At 47.7% G+C, this 16,914-nt stretch overlaps 1 non-coding gene across 1 annotated transcript; it reads right to left on the reverse strand.

The window, feature by feature from the left end:
- Positions 1-5,166: 5,166 nt before the first annotated feature.
- Positions 5,167-5,240, reverse strand: trnan-guu (transfer RNA asparagine (anticodon GUU)). Its single transcript has one exon. It is a non-coding gene; the product is annotated as a tRNA-Asn (tRNA).
- Between the last annotated feature and the right edge of the window lie 11,674 nt (positions 5,241-16,914).

The following is a 16,914-nucleotide window of genomic DNA, read 5'->3' on the forward strand; positions in this document are numbered from 1 at the left end:
GCAAGGAACAGTTGGTATCCTGGAGAAGTGGACGATTGCGAAGCCTTTGTGGAGATACTCGACCAATACTTCGTGGCCAATGAGCTGGATGGGGATGAGAACTTTGCCAAATGAAGGGCGATCCGCCTTACCATCTTTGGGGCAGCAACCTATGGCCTCATGAAGAATCTTCTAGCTGTGGTGACACCAACAACTAAATCATATGAAGAATGTGTACGCTGGTCTGCGAGCATCTAAATCCTAAAAAAAGCGTTCTGATGGCGAGGTATCGGTTCTACACGTGCCAACGGTCGGAGGGCCAGGAAGTGGCGCGCTATGTCGCCGAATTGAGGCGCCTCGCAGGACATTGCAAATTTGAGGGAGTCCTAGAACAAATGCTGAGAGACATTTTCGTGCTTGGCATTGGCCATGATATAATTCTGTGCAGTCAGTCGAGGAGGCGGGAGCTCGGAGCAGCGTGAGTCCGGGGTCGGCGAGAGGCCTATAAAGGCCAGCGGGAGTCGGGCAGTTCGAGCAGTCAGTCGAGGAGGCGGGAGCTCGGAGCAGCGTGAGTCCGGGGTCGGCGAGAGGCCTATAAAGGCCAGCGGGAGTCGGGCAGTTCGAGCAGTCAGTCGAGGAGGCGGGAGCTCGGAGCAGCGTGAGTCCGGGGTCGGCGAGAGGCGTACCGGTGCAGCTGCAGGGAGAAGGCAAAAAAACAAAGGTGACGTCACAGCCTAGGGGGTAAGTGATTGGCTGGTGATTGGTGAGTAGTTTTTCTTTTTCTTCTTATATTGGTCAGTAACTTTTAACATTGTTATTACCAGTTTAAGTGTATCTAAGGGTTAAGACATGGCAGGAGAGCTCGGTCGGGTGTTATGCTCCTCCTGTACCATGTGGGAACTCAGGGACACTTCCGGTGTCCCTGACGACTACGTGTGCGGGAAGTGTATCCGCCTCCAGCTCCTGACGGTCCGCGTTACGGAATTGGAGCTGAGGGTGGATTTACTCTGGAGCATCCACGATGCTGAGAATGACGTGAGTATCACGTGTAGTGAGTTGGTCTTACCGCAGGGAAAGGGTCCACAGCCAGATAGGGAATGGAAGACCAGCAGGAAGAGTAGAGAAAGGAAGGTAGTGCAGGGGTCCCCTGCGGTCATCCCCCTGCAAAACAGATACACCGCTTTGAGTACTGTTGAGGGGGATGACTCATCAGGGGAGGGCAGCAGCAGCCAAGTTCATGGCACCGTGGCTGGCTCTGCTGCACAGGAGGGCAAGAAAAAGAGTGGGAGAGCGATAGTGATAGGGGATTCAATTGTGAGGCGAATAGATAGGCGTTTCTGCGGCCGCAACCGAGACTCCAGGATGTTATGTTGCCTCCCTGGTGCAAGGGTCAAGGATGTCTCGGAGCGGGTGCAGGACATTCTGAAATGGGAGGGAGAACAGCCAGTTGTCGTGGTGCACATTGGTACCAACGACATAGGCAAAAAAAGGGATGAGGTCCTACGAAACGAATTTAAGGAGCTAGGAGCTAAATTAAAAAGTAGGACCTCAAAATTAGTAATCTCGGGATTGCTACCAGTGCCACGTGATAGTCAGAGTAGGAATCGCAGGACAGCGCAGATGAATACGTGGCTTGAGCAGTGGTGCAGCAGGGAGGGATTCAAATTCCTGGGGCATTGGGACCGGTTCTGGGAGAGGTGGGACCAGTACAAACCGGACGGTCTGCACCTGGGCAGGACTGGAACCAATGTCCTAGGGGGAGTGTTTGCTAGTGCTGTTAGGGAGGATTTAAACTGATATGGCAGGGGGATGGGAACCAATGCAGGGAGACAGAGGGAAACAAAAAGGAGCCAAAAGCAAAAGACAGAAAGGAGATGAGGAAAAGTGGAGGGCAGAGAAACCCAAGGCAAAGAACAAAAAGGGCCACTGTACAGCAAAATTCTAAAAGGACAAAGGGTGTTAATAAAACAAGCCTGAAGGCTTTGTGTCTTCATGCAAGGAGTATCCGCAATAAGGTGGATGAATTAATTGTGCAAATAGATGTTAACAAATATGATGTGATTGGGATTACGGAGACGTGGCTCCAGGATGACCAGGGCTGGGAACTCAACATTCAGGGGTATTCAACATTCAGGAAGGATAGAATAAAAGGAAAAGGAGGTGGGGTAGCATTGCTGGTTAAAGAGGAGATTAATGCAATAGTTAGGAAAGACATTAGCTTGGATGATGTGGAATCTATATGGGTAGAGCTGCAGAACACCAAAGGGCAAAAAACGTTAGTAGGAGTTGTGTACAGACCTCCAAACAGTAATAGGGATGTTGGGGAGGGCATCAAACAGGAAATTAGGGGTGCATGCAATAAAGGTGCAGCAGTTATAATGGGTGACTTTAATATGCACATAGATTGGGCTAGCCAAACTGGAAGCAATACGGTGGAGGAGGATTTCCTGGAGTGCATAAGGGATGGTTTTCTAGACCAATATGTTGAGGAACCAACTAGGGGGGAGGCCATCTTAGACTGGGTGTTGTGTAATGAGAGAGGATTAATTAGCAATCTCATTGTGCGAGGCCCCTTGGGGAAGAGTGACCATAATATGGTGGAATTCTGCATTAGGATGGAGAATGAAACAGTAATTTCAGAGACCATGGTCCAGAACTTAAAGAAGGGTAACTTTGAAGGTATGAGGCGTGAATTGGCTAGGATAGATTGGCGAATGATACTTAGGGGGTTGACTGTGGATGGGCAATGGCAGACATTTAGAGACCGCATGGATGAAGTACAACAATTGTACATTCCTGTCTGGCGTAAAAATAAAAAGGGGAAGGTGGCTCAACCGTGGCTATCTAGGGAAATCAGGGATAGTATTAAAGCCAAGGAAGTGGCATACAAATTGGCCAGAAATAGCAGCGAACCTGGGGACTGGGAGAAATTTAGAACTCAGCAGAGGAGGACAAAGGGTTTGATTAGGACAGGGAAAATGGAGTAGGAGAAGAAGCTTGCAGGGAACATTAAGGCGGATTGCAAAAGTTTCTATAGGTATGTAAAGAGAAAAAGGTTGGTGAAGACAAACGTAGGTCCCCTGCAGTAGGAATCAGGGGAAGTCATAACGGGGAACAAAGAAATGGCGGATCAATTGAACAAGTACTTTGGTTCGGTATTCACTAAGGAGGATACAAACAACCTTCCGGATATAAAAGGGGTCAGAGGGTCTAGTAAGGAAGAGGAACTGAGGGAAATCTTTATTAGTCGGGAAATTGTGTTGGGGAAATTGATGGGATTGAAGGCCGATAAATCCCCAGGGCCTGATGGACTGCATCCTAGAGTACTTAAGGAGGTGGCCTTGGAAATAGCGGATGCATTGACAGTCATTTTCCAACATTCCATTGACTCTGGATCAGTTCCTATGGAGTGGAGGGTAGCCAATGTAACCCCACTTTTTAAAAAAGGAGGGAGAGAGAAAACAGGGAATTATAGACCGGTCAGCCTGACCTCAGTAGTGGGTAAAGTGATGGAATCAATTATTAAGGATGTCATAGCAGTGCATCTGGAAAATGGTGACATGATAGGTCCAAGTCAGCATGGATTTGTGAAAGGGAAATCATGCTTGACAAATCTTCTGGAATTTTTTGAGGATGTTTCCAGTAAAGTGGACAAGGGAGAACCAGTTGATGTGGTATATTTGGACTTTCAGAAGGCTTTCGACAAGGTCCCACACAAGAGATTAATGTGCAAAGTTAAAGCACATGGGATTGGGGGTAGTGTGCTGACGTGGATTGAGAACTGGTTGTCAGACAGGAAGCAAAGAGTAGGAGTAAACGGGTACTTTTCAGAATGGCAGGCAGTGACTAGTGGAGTGCCGCAAGGTTCTGTGCTGGGGCCCCAGCTGTTTACATTGTACATTAATGATTTAGACGAGGGGATTAAATGCAGTATCTCCAAATTTGCGGATGATACTAAGTTGGGTGGCAGTGTGAGCTGCGAGGAGGATGCTATTAGGCTGCAGAGTGACTTGGATAGGTTAGGTGAGTGGGCAAATGCATGGCAGATGAAGTATAATGTGGATAAATGTGAGGTTATCCACTTTGGTGGTAAAAACAGAGAGACAGACTATTATCTGAATGGTGACAGATTAGGAAAAGGGAAGGTGCAACGAGACCTGGGTGTCATGGTACATCAGTCATTGAAGGTTGGCATGCAGGTACAGCAGGCGGTTAAGAAAGCAAATGGCATGTTGGCCTTCATAGCGAGGGGATTTGAATACAGCGGCAGGGAGGTGTTGCTACAGTTGTACAGGGCCTTGGTGAGGCCGCACCTGGAGTATTGTGTACAGTTTTGGTCTCCTAACTTGAGGAAGGACATTCTTGCTATTGAGGGAGTGCAGCGAAGGTTCACCAGACTGATTCCCGGGATGGCGGGACTGACCTATCAAGAAAGATTGGATCAATTGGGATTGTATTCACTGGAGTTCAGAAGAATGAGAGGGGACCTCATAGAAACGTTTAAAATTCATACGGGTTTAGACAGGTTAGATGCAGAAAGAATGTTCCCAATGTTGGGGAAGTCCAGAACCAGGGGTCACAGTCTGAGGATAAGGGGTAAGCCATTTAGGACCGAGATGAGGAGAAACTTCTTCACCCAGAGAGTGGTGAACCTGTGGAATTCTCTACCACAGAAAGTAGTTGAGGCCAATTCACTAAATATATTCAAAAGGGAGTTAGATGAAGTCCTTACTACTCGGGGGATCAAGGGTTATGGCGAGAAAGCAGGAAGGCGGTACTGAAGTTTCATGTTCAGCCATGAACTCATTGAATGGCGGTGCAGGCTAGAAGGGCTGAATGGCCTGCTCCTGCACCTATTTTCTATGTTTCTATGTTTCTATGTTTCTAAACTGTTGACTCTCAGAATCTGAGCAAAGCCATAGCGATCGGTCAGACAATTTCCACCAGTTACTTTAAACACAATAACGTAATTTATTTCTCGTGGACTGGATGGAGGACCATGGTCCATGTAAAATGTTTTTATCGTTTTCCATGAACTAAATGTTCATAAAAGTATGGGAGTGGGAACTCACTGGATAACAGCACAGCTGGCAATGTTTGCGGAATATATTCGTGCAACCAAAACGCACAATGACAACCTGGAATTGTGCGGCACCGAATCCTCGGGAAAAAAACAGTTAAAGGCATCGTCCCTGGGTGGGCTCGAACCACCAACTTTTCAGTTAACAGCCGAAAGTGCTAACCCATTGCGCCACAGAGACTAACTTAAATGTAAATTGTAAGACATACCAAACCAGGGTGTCAGTCAGTTAAAGCTTCAGATTGCTCCTGCCGGGATGGAACTTGTCCACTCTCAGTTGTACTTTTCCCAAATAAAGGGTGGGACACTCATTGTGGATGCGTGGAAGCAGTCTGGTCCCACACACTGCAGACACTTCCATGTCACCGCCAACCAGCTCTCCCGCAACCGGTGTGATCTACCTTCCAGCCTTCCGGTGCCTTGTCTGTGACAAAGTATACTGATTGTCCCGAAGCCAGTCGTTGGTTTTAATTACTTTTCAGCTACTGACTGCAGATATTCCTGTGATTAAACCTGAACAAAAGGATTACAGGGACAGTTGGATTCATCATTTCTTTGCTTGGTGAAATTTCAAAGATTGAAAGTGACGTACATCAACCCCAAACCTCGTCACCTACTCGCTAACTGCCACACGCTGCTCCCGTGAGATGGAAGCCCAGTTGCTGTTTCAAGCTTGAATACAGGTACAAGCAGAACTCATTCAAAGAAAGTCCAAGTCCCTAAGGCACCTGATTATTTGCACCGAACTCCTTCGCAAAGAGTTGAGGTTCGTGTGGGGTGATTTGGGCACATCTTTCCCCACACTACAACACTTCAAACATAACTCAACAACTGTAAAGCGCTTTGGGGCATCATGAGTTCCTGAAAGGTGTTGCAGAAATGCAAGTCCTTCTTTGCAAAAGTTCTATGTAATTTCAAAATTCGCAGCAGAATAATGTGTTCGCCCAATCACGTCGGGGTCACTGTTCTTTCAAAATTAATATTTTCTTTGCTGTTTGGCAATAACCAGACCCTTGCTCCAAGGTCTGTCTCACTGTCCAGAGAGGCAGCGGCCTGTAAAAGGCTCAGCAGTCCGGGGAGCGTCGAGAGAGGCGGGAGTCCAGAGAGGCAGCGGCCTATAAAAGGCTCAGCAGTCCGGGGAGCGTCGAGAGAGGCGGGAGTCCAGAGAGGCAGCGGCCTGTAAAAGGCTCAGCAGTCCGGGGAGCGTCGAGAGAGGCGGGAGTCCAGAGAGGCAGCGGCCTGTAAAAGGCTCAGCAGTCCGGGGAGCGTCGAGAGAGGCGGGAGTCCAGAGAGGCAGCGGCCTGTAAAAGGCTCAGGAGTCCGGGGAGCGTCGAGAGAGGCGGGAGTCCAGAGAGGCAGCGGCCTATAAAAGGCTCAGCAGTCCGGGGAGCGTCGAGAGAGGCGGGAGTCCAGAGAGGCAGCGGCCTGTAAAAGGCTCAGCAGTCCGGGGAGCGTCGAGAGAGGCGGGAGTCCAGAGAGGCAGCGGCCTATAAAAGGCTCAGCAGTCCGGGGAGCGTCGAGAGAGGCGGGAGTCCAGAGAGGCGTAGCGGTGCAGCTCCAGCTGGGAGAGAAGGCAAAAAAGAAGTAGAAGGAAATCAAAAGGTGACGTCACAGCCAACGTGGTAAGTGATTGGCTGCTGATTGGTGAGTAGTTTTTCTTTTTCTTTATTAGTCAGTAACTTTTAACATTGTTGTCGGCAATTTAAGTGTATCTAAGGGTTAAGTCATGGCAGGACAGCTCGGTCACGTGATATGCTCCTCCTGTACCATGTGGGAACACGGGGACAACACCAGTGTCCCTGACGACTACATGTGCGGGAAGTGTGTCCACCTCCGGCTACTGACGGTCCGCGTTGCGGAGTTGGAGCTGAAGGTGGATTCACTCTGGAGCATCCACGATGCTGAGAATGACGTGAGTATCACGTGTAGCGAGTTGATCTTACTGCAGGAGAAGGGTCCACAGCCAGCGAGGGAATGGAAGACCAGCAGGAAGAGTAGTGCAAGGAAGGTAGTGCAGGGGTCCCCTGTGGTCATCCCGCTGCAAAACAGATACACCGCTTTGAGTACTGTTGAGGGGGATGACTCATCAGGGGAGGGCAGCAGCAGCCAAGTTCATGGCACCGTGGCTGGCTCTGTTGCACAGGATGGCAGGAAAAAGAGTGGAAGAGCGATAGTGATAGGGGATTCAATTGTAAGGGGAATAGATAGGCGTTTCTGCGGCCGCAACCGAGACTCCAGGATGGTATGTTGCCTCCCTGGTGCAAGGGTCAAGGATGTCTCGGAGCGGGTGGAGGACATTCTAAAAAGGGAGGGAGAACAGCCAGTTGTCGTGGTGCACGTTGGTACCAATGACATAGGTAAAAAAAGGGATGAGTTCCTACGAAATGAATTTAAGGAGCTAGGAGCTAAATTAAAAAGTAGGACCTCAAAAGTAGTAATCTCGGGATTGCTACCAGTGCCACGTGCTAGTCAGAGTAGGAATCGCAGGATAGCTCAGATGAATACGTGGCTTGAGCAATGGTGCAGCAGGGAGGGATTCAAATTCCTGGGGCATTGGAACCGGTTCTGGGGGAGGTGGGACCAGTACAATCCGGACGGTCTGCACCTGGGCAGAATCGGAACCAATGTCCTCGGGGGAGTGTTTGCTAGTGCTGTTGGGGAGGAGTTAAACTAATATGGCAGGGTGATGGGAACCAATGCAGGGAGATAGAGGGAAACAAAAAGGAGACAAAAACAAAAGACAGAAAGGAGATGAGGAAAAGTGGAGGGCAGAGAAACCCAAGGCAAAGAACAAAAAGGGCCATTGTACAGCAAAATTCTAAAAGGACAGAGGGTGTTAAAAAAAACAAGCCTAAAGGCTTTGTGTCTTAATGCAAGGAGTATCCGCAATAAGGTGGATGAATTATCTGTGCAAATAGATGTTAACAAATATGATGTGATTGGGATTACGGAGACGTGGCTCCAGGATGAGCAGGGCTGGGAACTCAACATCCAGGGGTATTCAACATTCAGGAAGGATAGAATAAAAGGAAAAGGAGGTGGGGTAGCATTGCTGGTTAAGGAGGAGATTAAGGCAATAGTTAGGAAGGACATTAGCTTGGATGATGTGGAATCTATATGGGTAGAGCTGCAGAACACCAAAGGGCAAAAAACGTTAGTGGGAGTTGTGTACAGACCTCCAAACAGTAGTAGTGATGTTGGGGAGGGCATCAAACAGGAAATTAGGGGTGCGTGCAATAAAGGTGCAGCAGTTATAATGGGTGACTTTAATATGCACATAGATTGGGCTAACCAAACTGGAAGCAATACGGTGGAGGAGGATTTTCTGGAGTGCATAAGGGATGGTTTTTTAGACCAATATGTCGAGGAACCAACTAGGGGGGAGGCCATCTTAGACTGGGTGTTATGTAATGAGAAAGGATTAATTAGCAATCTCGTTGTGCGAGGCCCCTTGGGGAAGAGTGACCATAATATGGTGGAATTCTGCATTAGGATGGAGAATGAAACAGTTAATTCAGAGACCATGGTCCAGAACTTAAAGAAGGCTAACTTTGAAGGTATGAGGCGTGAATTGGCTGAGATGGATTGGCGAATGATACTTAAGGGGTTGACTGTGGATGGGCAATGGCAGACATTTAGAGACCGCATGGATGAACTACAACAATTGTACATTCCTGTCTGGCATAGAAATAAAAAAGGGAAGGTGGCTCAACCGTGGCTATCAAGGGAAATCAGGGATAGTATTAAAGCCAAGGAAGTGGCATACAAATTGGCCAGAAATAGCAGCGAACCTGGGGACTGGGAGAAATTTAGAACTCAGCAGAGGAGGACAAAGGGTTTGATTAGGGCAGGGAAAATGGAGTATGAGAAGAAGCTTGCAGGGAACATTAAGACGGATTGCAAAAGTTTCTATAGATATGTAAAGAGAAAAAGGTTAGTAAAGACAAACGTAGGTCCCCTGCAGTCAGAATCAGGGGAAGTCATAACGGGGAACAAAGAAATGGCGGACCAATTGAACAAGTACTTTGGTTCGGTATTCACGAAGGAGGACACGAACAACCTTCCGGTTATAAAAGGGGTCGTGGGGTCTAGTAAGGAGGAGGAACTGAGGGAAATCCTTATTAGCCGGGAAATTGTGTTGGGGAAATTGATGGGATTGAAGGCCGATAAATCCCCAGGGCCTGATGGACTGCATCCCAGAGTACTTAAGGAGGTGGCCTTGGAAATAGTGGATGCATTGACAGTCATTTTCCAACATTCCATTGACTCTGGATCAGTTCCTATGGAGTGGAGGGTAGCCAATGTAACCCCACTTTTTAAAAAAGGAGGGAGAGAGAAAACAGGGAATTATAGACTGGTCAGCCTGACATCGGTAGTGGGTAAAATGATGGAATCAATTATTAAGGATGTCATAGCAGTGCATTTGGAAAGAGGTGACATGATAGGTCCAAGTCAGCATGGATTTGTGAAAGGGACATCATGCTTGACAAATCTTCTGGAATTTTTTGAGGATGTTTCCAGTAGAGTGGATAAGGGAGAACCAGTTGATGTGGTATATTTGGAATTTCAGAAGGCGTTCGACAAGGTCCCACACAAGAGATTAATGTGCAAAGTTAGAGCACATGGGATTGGGGGTAGTGTACTGACATGGATTGAGAACTGGTTGTCAGACAGGAAGCAAAGAGTAGGAGTAAATGGGTACTTTTCAGAATGGCAGGCAGTGACTAGTGGGGTACCGCAGGGTTCTGTGCTGGGGCCCCAGCTGTTTACACTGTACATTAATGATTTAGATGAGGGGATTGAGTGTAGTATCTCCAAGTTTGCGGATGACACTAAGTTGGGTGGCAGTGTGAGCTGCGAGGAGGATGCTGTGAGGCTGCAGAGCGACTTGGATAGGTTAGGTGAGTGGGCAAATGCATGGCAGATGAAGTATAATGTGGATAAATGTGAGGTTATCCACTTTGGTGGTAAAAACAGAGAGACAGACTATTATCTGAATGGTGACAGATTAGGAAAAGGGGAGGTGCAAAGAGACCTGGGTGTCATGGTACATCAGTCATTGAAGGTTGGCATGCAGGTGCAGCAGGCGGTTAAGAAAGCAAATGGCATGTTGGCATTCATAGGAAGGGGATTTGAGTACAGGGGCAGGGAGGTGTTGCTACAGTTGTACAGGGCATTGGTGAGGCCACACCTGGAGTATTGTGTACAGTTTTGGTCTCCTAACCTGAGGAAGGACATTCTTGCTATTGAGGGAGTGCAGCGAAGGTTCACCAGACTGATTCCCGGGATGGCGGGACTGACCTATCAAGAAAGACTGGATCAACTGGGCTTGTATTCACTGGAGTTCAGAAGAATGAGAGGGGACCTCATAGAAACATATAAAATTCTGACGGGGTTAGACAGGTTAGATGCAGGAAGAATGTTCCCAATGTTGGGGAAGTCCAGAACCAGGGGTCACAGTCTAAGGATAAGGGGTAAGCCATTTAGGACCGAGATGCGGAGGAACTTCTTCACCCAGAGAGTGGTGAACCTGTGGAATTCTCTACCACAGAAAGTTGTTGAGGCCAATTCACTAAATATATTCAAAAAGGAGTTAGATGAGGTCCTTACTACTAGGGGGATCAAGGGGTATGGCGAGAAAGCAGGAATGGGGTGCTGAAGTTGAATGTTCAGCCATGAACTCATTGAATGGCGGTGCAGGCTAGAAGGGCCGAATGGCCTACTCCTGCACCTATTTTCTATATTTCTATGTTTCTATGTTTCCCCGGTGTCAGGCAGAGATACGCCTGCTGTCCTCATTTACTTCATGTGTCAGGACACAAAAGTTCAAAATCAAACTGCAGGTGGCCACACATAATATTGAGCAGTCAGGATGGCCGAGCGGTCTAAGATGCTGCATTCAGGTTGCAGTCTGCTTTGAAAGCATGGGTTCCGTAGTGTAGTGGTCATCACATTCGCTTAAGACGCAAAAGGTTCCCGTTTAAAACCAGCTGATAACGTGCTCAATTAAATATGAGAAGCATTGAATAATGTGCATTTCTGGTTCAGTATTAACAAAGCACAATGTCTCCCAGCCCTGCTATATTTGTTGAATACTCTGTACAGTTCGGTACACATTCAAACTCTACAGTTTCCAGCCCTGACGGTGCAGAAAGCCCCTGTCAAAGCTGTACCATCCAGCTGCTTTCAATTGAGTTGTGAGAGATTATTGACGCATCCTGCAGCTGAGAAAAGGAAAGATGTGTTCGAGGGGTCATCAAACGAGGCCATGTGGGTTGAATTAAAGAACGAAAAAGGGGCGATCACACTACTGGGAGTGCACTAGACTCCCAGGCAGTTAGAGGGAAATAGACGAACAAATATATGGGCAGAATGTTGAGAAGTGCAAAACCTACAGAGCTGTAAAAGTGGAGGATTTTAACTCCCCGAATATTAACTGGGAAAATGATAGTGTGAATGGTACAGATGGTGGAGAATTCCTAAAATGCATTCAGGAGAACTTCTTTATCCAGTATGTAACAAGCCCATCAAGGGAGGGGCGGTTCTGGACTGGGTCTTGTGATCGAAGAGGGGCAGGTATAAGGGGTATCAGTGGGAGAGCATTTTGGTGCGAGTGATCATACTCAGTAAGGTTTAGGGTAGTTATGGAAAAGGACAAAGGGGACCAGGAATAAAAGTTCTCAATTGGGGTAAAGCCAATGTTGCTGAGCTGAGATTGAATTTCTCCAAAGTGGACTGAGAACGGGTACTTGCTGGTAAATCAGTTTCAGAGCAGTGGGAGGCATTCAAGGAGGAGATTCTGAGGGTACAGAGCAAGTATGTTCCCTTAAAACAAAGGTGGGACTAACAAATCTAGAGCTCCTGGGATGTCAGGGGACATACAGGGAAAGTTAACGAAAAAAAGGGAAGCTTATGACAGATACCAATAACTCAATACTGCAGAAACTCTCGAGGTGCAGAGGTGCAATTAAAAAATATATCAGGAAAGCAAAGAGAGAGCATGAGAGAATGTTGGCAATTAAATCTGGGAAAATCCAAAGATGTTTTATAAATACTTTAAGAGCACGATGATAACAAGATAAAGAGTGGGGCCTATTAGAGTCCATAAAGGGAATCTGTACGCGGAGGCGGAAGACTTGGGTAGGATTCTTTGTGAATACTTTGCATCTGTTTTCACAAAAGTGAGGGGCGATGTGGACTTTGCAATGAGGGCGGAGAAATGTGAAATATTAGATGAAATAAACATGGTGAGAGAGGAAGTATTGTTGGTCTAGCAGCTTTGAAAGTGGATAAATCCCCAGGCCAGAATGAAATGTATCCCAGGCTGATAAGAGCAGCAAAAGAGGAAATAGCAGAGGCTCTGACCACCATTGTCCAATCCTCACTGGCTGCAGGTGCGGGGCCAGAGGATTGGAGCACTGCTAACGTTGTACCTTTGTTTAAAAAGGGAGAAAGGGATTGAGTAAATACAGGCTGGCCAGCCGAACCTTTTACAATTATTTGTAAAAATCCTGAGGGACAGGATAAATCTTCATTTGGAAAGACATGGATTAATCAAGGATAGTCAACATGAATTTATCAAGGGAAGGTCTGACTAAGTTGATTGCATTTTCCGAGGAGGTAACAAGGAGGGTTGATGAGGGCAGTGGTATGATGTAATGCATATGCACTTTAGCAAAGCTTTTGATAAGGTCGCACTTGGCAGACTGCTTACGAATGTAAAAGCCCATGGGATTCAAGGGCAAAGTGGCAAGTTGGATCCAAAATTTGTTCAGAGGCAGGAATCAAAGCGTAATGGTTGATGGGTGATTTTGTGATCCAGTGGGGTTCCGCAGGGCTCAGTGCTGGGTCCCTTGCTTTTTGTGGTATACATCAATGACTTGGACTGAAATGTTGAGGGTAGGAGTAAGAAGTTTGCAGATGACACTAAAATAGGCTGAGTGGTTGATAATGAAGAAGAAAGTGGCGGACTACAGGAATATATCAATGGAAGTCTCATGGTGCTTTGCAGCCAATGAAGTACTTTTTGAAGTGCGGTCACTCTTGTAGTGTGGGAGACACAGCCGCCAATTTGCACACGGCAGGCTCCTGTAGGCAGCAGCTTGATGATGACCAGATCATCTGTCTCTGTGATGTTGATTGAGGAGTAAATAATGACCAGGACACGAATCCTGGCCACATTGATCCTCCCACCACTTCACACTGTTCTCCGAGGGACCAGCGCGATGATACTAAAACAACAAGCGAAGTTGGTAAGCTATCCATGCAGTCCATCGGAATCCAGCCACACCACCTTATACCACGGGTAACATCTCTCCATGGATTCTGGAATCTGGATCAACAAACCATAATCCCATCTTAGAAGGAATTCCGGGAGGTGCTTCAAGTTTTATTCCATATATGTTAACAGTTTTATGTTAACCCTGGTCGTCATTTTGGAGCGTGAGCAAGAACATCGGCAGGGCCCAGGTAGAGAGGAGTGGGAAGGTCGGGGCGGATGAGCGGCAAGTGTTTGTGGCAAGATGCGGTGAATGTTTATGGTGGAAGAGCGGTGACAGATTGTGGAGGAGGTGTGACAGATGAGGGGACGGGGCCCAGAAGAGCCGAGGGCCCAGGGGCAGCACGGGCCCAGCCCACACTGCGATATGTGTGCACTGGGTCCATGCAGCAGAGCTGGTCTCCTGTCGTCTTGGTTAACCCTTTCCACTGGACCAAGACCTCGCTCTGTCAAGCCCGTGTGGTGGCTGATGTGCAACGGTCACCCCACGTTAAAAAAATCCACACAAAGGCATCTTCCACCCCCTCAATTGGATTGAGGACTGGAACATCGGGTCCTTCATCGAAACACCTGTGAACTCATCGAGGGACCGCCTATGATGATGATGATCAATGTACTGGTCAGGTGGGCAGAACTGTGGTAAATGGAATTCAATCCGGATAAGTGTGAGGTAATGCATTTGGGGAGATTTAACAAGGCAAGGGAATATACATTAAATGGTACGACACTGAAAAGTGTAGAGGAATAAAGGGACCTTGGAGTGCAGGTCCGCAGATCCCTGAAGGCAGCAGGCCAGGTAGTTAATGTGGTTAAGAATGCATATGGAATACTTGCCTATATTAGTCAAGGCATGGAATACAAGAGCAAGGAGGTTATGCTTGAATTGTACAAAACACTGGCTACACCACAGCTGGAGTACAGCGTGCAGTTCTGGTCACCACATTACAGGAAAGATGTGATTTCACTGGAAAGGGAGCAGAGGAGATTTACTGGAATGTTGCCTGGCCTGGAGAATTTTGGCTATGAGGATAGTTTGGAGATGCTGAGTCTGTTTTCTTTGCAACAGAGGCATCTGAGCGTGACCTGATTGAGGTGTAAAAAATTGAGGGGCCCAGATAGAATGAATAGGAAGGTCCTGCTCCCTTGGAAGAGGGGTCAACAACCAGGGGGCATATATTTAAAATAATTGGGGGAGGGTTAGAGGGGATATGAGCGGACATTTCATCACCCAGAGGGTGGTGGGGGTCTGGAACTCAATGCCTGAAAGGGTGGTAGAGGGAGGGACCCTCACCACATTTAAAAGATACGTGGATGTGCACTTAAAGTGCCACAGCCTACAGAGCTCTGGACCGAGAGCTGGAAAGTGGGATTAGGCTGGATAGCTCTTGGTCAGCCGGCGGGGACACGATGGGCTGAAATGGCCTCACTCTGTGCTGAAACTTTCTGATTCTATGATTCTATTAATATCGATATATATACATATATATAATATACACCATTATCATAATTTTTCCTTGGTGGTCGAGTGGTTAAGGTCCCGAGCACTAACCCTCTTTCTATTCTCAATCAGTTTATCGCATGAAAATAATTGAGGTCTGTGAGAGGATGAATAATTGCACACCTCGGGAGCCTATCAGCGAGGGCAGGCATCGACGACGAGGTTCAACACTGCCTCCAGTACGCCAGTGCAGCCTTCGGCCGCCTGAGGAAGAGAGTGTTCGAAGATCAGGCCCTCAAATCTGCCACTAAGCTCATGGTCTACAGGGCTGTGTGATACCCGTCCTCCTGTATGGCTCAGAGACATGGACCTAATACAGTGGACACCTCAAGTCGCTGGAGAAATACCACCAACGATGTTTCTGCAAAATCTTGCAAATCCCCTCGGAGGACAGACGCACCAATGTTAGCATCCTCAATCAGGTACACATCCCCAGCATTGAAGCACTGGCCACACTCGACCAGCTCCGTTGGACGGGCCACATTGTTCGCATGCCTGACACAAGACTCCAAAAGCAAGCGCTCTACTCGGAACTCCTGCACGGCAAGCGAGCCCCAGGTGAGCAGGGGAAACGTTTCAAGGACCCTCAAAGCCACTTCATAAAATGCAACATCCCCAACAACAGCTGGGAGTCCCTGGATAAAGACCACCCTCAGTGGAGGAAGAGCATCTGGAGGGTGCTGAGCACCTCGAGTCTCATCGTCGAGAACATGCAGAACACATGCACAGGCAGCGGAAGGAGCGTGTGGCAAACCAGTCCCACCCACCCTTCCCTTCAACCACTGTCTGTCCCACCTGTGACAGAGAATGTAATTCCCGTATTGGACGGTTCAGTCACCTGAGAACTCACTTTTGAGTGGAAGCAAGTCTTCCTCGATTTCGAGGGACTGCCTATGATGATGATGAATTGCTGTAATCACCGTTAATAACCCCGTTACTTTCTGTTACACACTGAGTTTACAGACTCTCTGGCTTCTCCTGCCCTTTGCGGGACACTTGTTCCGGTTGTAACTTTACAAACTGTGTGAGTTCGCTGATCACGGGGAGAGGGCAGGAGTCTCTGTGGCCCACTGTGACGATGTGGAAGTGAACATGGTGGGTGGTAATTACATGACATTTCTGTAAAGGGCAGCGGAGGAGAAGGATTGAGAGCTTTCAGTGTGGGACAGAAGTTGTTTAAGGTGAGCCAACACATTCCTGATCCTCCTCTCTTCTTCTGAGGCAATCCCCCGGAGTCGAGGATGACTTGCTTCCACATCTGCATCGGTCCCGATCAGCACCGAGGGAGCTCACTGTTCAGCTTCCCTCTGTTGTGCTTCTTGTAACATAGGTTTCTGTAGTATAGCGGTTATCACGTTTGCTTTACATGTGAAAAGTTCCTGGTTCTATCCAGGGCGGGAACATTATGTTTAAACTTTCTGTGGATGAACAATCGGAGGTGAGTTTAGTCTCTTGGCAAAAAAGCAGATGCTGCCTGTGCGGTACCAGAACTGAACACAGTCCCCCAAGTGAGGTCGAACCAGCGCTTTGTATAGCTGGACACAACATCTGTCCCCTTGTGTTCCAATTATACGAACATAAGAAATAGGAGCAGGAGTCGGCCACACTGCCCCTCGAGCCTGCTCCACCATTTAATAAGATCATGGCTGATCTGATCATTGACTCAGCTCCACCTGCCCGCCCGCTCCCCATAACCCCTTATCCCCTTATCATTTAAGAAATTATCGATTTCTGTCTTGAATATATTCAATGTCCCAGCTTCCACAGCTCTCTGTGGCAGCAAATTCCGTAGATTTACAACCCTCTGAGGGAAGAAATTTCTCCCCATCTCAGTTTTAAATGGGCGGCCCCTTATTCTAAGATCTGGTTCTCGTCTCCCCCACCAGTGGAAACATCCTCTCTGCATCCACCTTGTCGACCCCCTCATAATCTTATACTTTTGGATAAGATTACGACCCATTCTTCTGAATTCCAATGAGTAGAGGCCCAATCTAAACAACCTTTCCTCAGAAGTCAACCCCCTCAACTCTGGAATCGACCAGTGAACCTTCTCTGAACTGCCTCCAGAGCAAGTATATC

Source organism: Pristiophorus japonicus, unplaced genomic scaffold (assembly GCF_044704955.1).
Source record: "Pristiophorus japonicus isolate sPriJap1 unplaced genomic scaffold, sPriJap1.hap1 HAP1_SCAFFOLD_58, whole genome shotgun sequence".
In the NCBI taxonomy this organism is placed as follows: Eukaryota; Metazoa; Chordata; class Chondrichthyes; family Pristiophoridae; genus Pristiophorus; species Pristiophorus japonicus.